Source organism: Octopus bimaculoides, chromosome 11, assembly GCF_001194135.2.
Source record: "Octopus bimaculoides isolate UCB-OBI-ISO-001 chromosome 11, ASM119413v2, whole genome shotgun sequence".
Classification (NCBI taxonomy): Eukaryota; Metazoa; Mollusca; class Cephalopoda; order Octopoda; family Octopodidae; genus Octopus; species Octopus bimaculoides.
Window position 1 is genome coordinate 9,657,676 of NC_068991.1, and position 6,750 is coordinate 9,664,425.

The window sequence follows — 6,750 nt, forward strand, 5'->3', positions numbered from 1 at the left end:
TATATATATATATATATATATATATATATATATATATATATATATACATACATAAATGCATATTGTAAATGTATATCTATAGTGGGCTTTCCTGTTGTGTATGACAGATGAGGGATTTGCAATGTCTTGCTGCACAATCTGCACAAATGACTTGTTTATAGGGATCAACTGTTTGTGCTGTACATTAGCTCACACCTTCCATCAAATTGCCTGTACAGGTGCGCAATGTAGTGTGCATAAAATGTTGAAGTGATGGCAGAGCAATGTGAGATGAAGTGTTTTGCTCAAGAACACAATATACCACACAGTCCAGGAATTGAAACCACAATCTTGCAATCATGAGTGCAACACCCTAACCACTGGGCCACACACACATTCAATATGTACCTTGATCATTGGTTAAGGAAACCATGATTCCAAGAATGTACTCTGTTTCTTATAGATGCAGAGTTGATATTTGTTCTATTAAGCAGGTGATGCCTTACAATTGTACAATTGTCTAAATATATTCGGGTTTCTCTCTCTCTCTGTATGCGTATATATATATGTGTGTGTGTGTGTATAAGATATAAATGTAGAAATTTGCAAACAATTCTACTCATGCTAGCTGGGAAAAGAGATATAATTAAAGCAGTTACAAAAAGAAAAAAAAATGAAAAAAAAGACATATAATGTTTTTTTTTTGGGGTTAACAAATACATTTTATCTGTTTTACATACAATTAATCTGAATTTTACTTTTGCTTTTTCAAATGCTTTGACAATATCTGTAGTCATTTTGAATCCATCATCAATTTCACCCAATATCTTTCTGGCATGTCTCTTTGTTCAGTTAACTACTTATTCATTATTATACAGATATATTTATTTTCCAGTTATTAATTCTTCTTCACTATCTTATCAATTTATATAAATTTCTGATAAAAATGCAAATGAAAACCAACTGCAGAGACTTAGAGATTTTTCAGTGGTTTCTCTCTCTCTCTCTCTTTCATTTTCTATTTTACCAATTTCTAATATCTTCTGTTGGTGCTGTCAAAGAAACGTTCTTATATTGACTTGCATTTTCTCATGAACCACAATCTTATAATTAACGTCAGCCTCTCCAGTTGAATCCTGTACCAATTCCAGTTACTTAAGCTGCAATGATTGTTGCTGACTATTCCAGGATTTGTTGTGAAGCAACATGTTCAACGCTGCAGTTAAGTGCAGCTAATTCTGATTGTAAACCCTTCTCTTTCTTCCTCTCTCTAAAACGTGTTTCTGAGATGAGATATCTTAGATTATATTCATTTCACTCTATCACTGTCTCGCTCATATTTGCACATAAAACACAATTTACTACGAATGTATATATGGTTTTAAATTATTTCATTCGAACTTGTTTTGAATCTAAAGAGTTACTGCTAAATGACTCCCTAAATATCTGTGATGGAGAAAATAGGGACAAGCTGTTTTTTTTTAATTTATTTTTTTTATTCTATCTATTAGGAAGCTAACTTGTCTGTGATGTTCCTATTTTTATCTCCACCTTATCAAGGTGATGACAAACTGTGACAACAGTTTTGAAGATCGGCATGGAGGAATGATCATTTCAGTATATTCCACAGAATTTTCTCTGCTCCCTACTACTACAACTACTCTTTCACTCCCATTCAGCCTCATGTTCAGATTGTCACATTTAACATTCCAAATATTGCATCCCAAATCGTTTTTGTACTTTATTTGTTGCTGTGTGTGTGTTTCACCGCATTGTGTATAAGAGCACAAGAAACAGCAATTTGATGATGTAAGTATGTGTTTCCAATTTTTGTTGATGTAAATGTTTAAACACGACACATACCATTACATACATCCCTATACTCTCCATCTTCAAAGGCAGTGTTTGATTATTACTTATCCTTACCGTCTTCATAATAATTCGCATCATACTGCACTCAAATATGCACACCCATACAAGCATACACGGGCATGCATTAGAAACGTTCAGTGTGTCCTTATTATGAGAAAAAAAGATTATGTTGAGCTTAAGACTTCCTATTTAAAACTGTTGAAAAAAGGAGATAAGAAGATTTTCGATTAGCTTTATCCTGCAAAATATTAGTTACTACTTTAGAAAGCTCTTATTATATGTAAATGTATATATATATATATATATATATATATATATACATACATACATATATATATCTATGCATACATGTGAGATTTTCCATATGTTATATCACTACAATTTTATCAAGATTGTCATTTAATTGTATTTTAGACTTGTATATTACTTGATTTAGTTGCTCAGTCTTTTTCTCATACCAGCTGCACTACTACCACCCTCTTCGACCAGATGCTCTGCTGGCTGCAGTTGCAAGCGGTAACCCTGTAACCCTGTGTCTTCATGAAACTGAAAAGCCCACCACTTTGGTGATCTAACCACATGGTCTGGTATATGAGAGATCTCGGTGGAATATCAATGGTATATAGTAATTGGGTGGCTTTCTTATCACATGTCCTAACCATTTCAGTCTCATTCTCCTTATTACTTTGATAAGACTAACTACCACATTTCAAATACTTCTAGTTTTTGTCCATCTTCAGATTTTAGGGTCCATGTTTTTGAGATGTAGGTTGCAAGCGTGAGAATATGGGCATTGTATAGTGTAACTGTGAATCAATAGTTGATATGCTAGCAATGCAATGACTATGAAGTTAAGGTATAAGTCACATGTTTAGGTTTAGTTACAATTCTTTAGTTTAAATCTGAGTTCAAATCCAGCCAAGCTCAACTTTGCTTTTAATCCCTCCAAATTTCTGGTCTTGTATCTATATTAGAAACAATTAAAATTACAACTATTAATTGGCTTTATTAATTAGCAGGAATGTTGTCTTGAGGTTAGGTGGCAACAAGTCTCTTTAAAACTCATGAACCCTTCTTAGGATTCTTGCAGAATATAGGATGGTATTTTTCTGCAGGTCAACAATGTAAATCTCCATTCCAATTCCTTCAGCCTCTTAGGTAGCATTTTGGATGTCAGGCTGAGGGCACCAGTTACCACAGGAACAATTGTCTTCTTCCACAATTTCTTCATCTCTCTGACTAGGTCCTGATATTTACCAATTATTTTCATTTCTCTAGTATCCTCTCTGTTATCATACAGAATATAAATTCTTTCTTATTTTTTATTGTCGTCATTGTTATGGCTGTCCTTATTTAGCAAAGGTAGAGATTTGAATTGGATCTTGTTCTGTTCTTCATTGTTCTGCATTCGAAGTTATGCCAGATTGAACCCTTGCCGTTTATCTAGGGATTATGACCTTCTTCCCCACTCCTTATGGAATCAGCTTGGCTTTGTGCCTCACTCAACTCTTCACTGTATGGTTGGTTATGTACATACCAAAATGGCGATGCTTTTAACTAGTGTCGCATCACCATCACCAAATTACCTGTAAATATTAATTTAAAACGTTTTCAACAGTTTTTTTTTTATTTTTGTTTTTTTGAAGACAGAGCCGGCAACATAATTGTTTTTGTACGATAAGGAAACAAAAAATATATATATAATTAATTAATCATGTGTTAATTGTATGAAATTCATTCCCTGGACAGTTATGGATTGTATGTGTCTCTTGCATCTAATTTAAGACATCTGATTTTTTTTTTTTTTTTTTTTTTTGCAACCATGATCTTTCTTTTGTAAGTTGTTCTTGTTAATGTTTCTGTTGGTGTCACTGCTGCTGTTACCGCTACTACTTCTAATCTTCCTTGTAAAAATTAGCCTTATACAAACATCTCCAGCAACAATTTTTCCAACAAGTTAATCGTTGCAAAAGCAAATGTGTGTTATACTAACTTAATTTTTCAAAAATGATTGTTTGTTTTGTTATCTACATTTTTTTTTTTTTTTTTTAACATTTCTTTATTGTGTGCGTATTGTGTGGTTATGATGTATTTAAGCATCAAAATCCATTCATCCAACGACAGAAATTTGGTTAAACACTATTCTGTATGTGTTACAAAAATAAAATTTTTAATAAAAAAAATACTATAAAACTAATAAATAAAAAATAAAAAAATAAACATAATCTTTGTTTTTACATTTTTGGTTTGGTTTGGTTTTGGTTTTGATTTTCAATGTTTTATTTAACTTACTGCATGAACATGCACAGATGAGATTGATAGGTTATCAGATTACCACCAACAAACATTCAGCTGAAATGACAACACCTTTTCTCTTTATCTCTGTCTGTCCGCCTATCTCCTCCCCCCCCCCACCTCTCTGTCTCTCCTCTCTCTTAAACAAAGGGTAAGAGATGGAAATATTAGGTACTTCACTCTTCGTGGCAGTTGAACCTGTTGACCTCTCGTCTCAGTCAACCAACAAAGAGGTCAGAGAGATTTGTTGCAGAAATCGCCTGCGAGCTAGTGAAAAATCATAGTGGGACAGAACAAAGAGGTAAAATAATACAACAACCACCCAAAGTTGGAGCTTAGAACATTTGCTAAACATTTTAAAAACTTTTAGCATTTAAACCAGCCTTACCAGGCTGAACTTAGTCTACCTGTTTTTTTATGTTCAAACTGGTCAGATCCAGCCTCTGACATCCAATCTACAATCTCATTCTGAAAATAAACAATCACATCGTCTAAATCTCAAAGCTACAAGATAATGCATGATTGAGCAACGTCCGAGTGTGATCGTTGCCAGAGCACCAGCTGTCTGTCTTCTGTGCCCGGGGCACATAAATAGCACCATTTGAGCATGATCATTACCAACGTCGCCCTCCTGGCACTTGTGCCAGTGGCATGTGAAAAGACATTCGAGTGAGTTCATTGCCAGTACCGCTAGACTGGCTCCTGTGCAGGTGGCACGTAAAATACACCATTTCGAGTGTGGCCATTGCCGTTGCCAGTACCTCCTGACTGGCCTTCGTGCTGGTGGCACGTAAAAGCACCCACTACACTCTCGGAGTGGTTGGCGTTAGGAAGGACATCCAGCTGTATAAACTCTGCCAAATCAGATTGGAACCTGGTGTCGCCATCTGGTTTCACCAGTCCTCAGTCAAATTGTCCAACCCATGCTAGCATGGAAAGCGGACGTTAAACGATGATGATGATGATTAATTCAAAACAATGTGAGTAGCCTGAATGATAAAGGATTAAAATGCATTGTCATCAGCGTGACTGACCTTAGTCTGTCGTGAGCTCTAGGGCTGATAAGGTTGAAAGGTTAACCTGGTTTCCAAGGTGTGTAGGTGACTGAGATAACAACACTCACACCCTAATCAGGATGCTGGCCCCTTTCTGGGATTAACTTTCCAACTATTGCAGGGTTACTCATTCACAGCTGAGTGGTCTGGAACAATGTGAAATGAAGTGTTTTGCTCAATATCACTATGCACCGCACTCTCCAAGGATTGAAACTATGAACTTACAAACGTGAGTGTAACCAGTGACCATTAACTTTTATCTTTTTTACTTGTTTAAGTCATTAGACTACGGCCAGGCTGGGGCAATGCTTTAAACAATTTTAGTTAAATCAATCACAGTACTTATTATTTTTTTGTAAAGCCTGATACTTCTATTGGCCCTTTTTTTTCCACACTGCTAAGTTATGGGGATGTAAACGTCCCAACATTGGTTGTCAAGTGGTGCTGGGACACACACATATGTACATATATCTAAAAAGGAGCACCCCGTCGGTTACAACAATGAGGGTCCCAGCTGATATGATCAACAGAACAGCTTGCTTGTGAAATTAGCATGCAAGTGGTGAAGTACTCCACACAGACACATGTACCCTTAACATAGTTCTCAGGGAAATTAGAATGGTGCAAGAAAGAATTGTAAGACAGAATTTTGAAGCTGAGCCAACTGGCAGGAGACCTTGGGGTAAAACCAAGAACAATGGATGATATCCATGGTCTTAGTTGGGCACGCTCAGAAATCCAGGTGGAAAGTCTAATGATGACTGCTTCTGATAGGACCCTACAGAGGAGTGCCTGAGGACTCTACTGCCACAGCTGTTCCAGGAATAGTGGACAGAGATGGACGAAAGGATGGATGGATCTGTGAGAGATTTTGGTTTCAAAGTTTAGAGCAAGGCTAGCAACTTCACGGAGTGTGAAGTCGATTATAACGTCCCCAGTACTCAACTGGTACTTATTTTATTGATCCCAAAAGTATGAAAGGCAAAGTTGACCTCAGTGTAATTTGAACTCAGAGCATAAAGATGAATGAAACGCCATTAAACATTTTGGCTGGCATGCTAACAATTCTAACACCTTGCATGTCCGTAAGATTTATTATCATCTCTGGATAAATATTGTCGTTAATTTTGCCTTTTTTGAAAGATGGTTGCATTGTGATACCCGGATGGTTGTAATATGCTTGTTTATGGGCAAAATAATTCATTCCACTTTACAAGCATTTTGTACAATGAAGTAGATTAACCAGATCAGTGTAGCATAACACCTGTAGATACCTCTCTCTCTCTCTCTCTCTCTCTCTCTCTCTCTCTCTCTCTTTTGAATATTTCCATCAATTATTTCTCTTCTATACAATCAACTCTTCTATGATTTACTCCACTAATTTATTCCTATTTTAACCTGTTTCTACAATGACTAGCTCTCTCCCTCACTCTTTTTCTGTTTCTTTCTTGTCTTCTCGCTCTCTCTCTCCCCCCTCCCTCCCTGTCCCCTCTCTCACTTTCTACACACATACACATTCACAAACACTTGCATATATATTATACATACA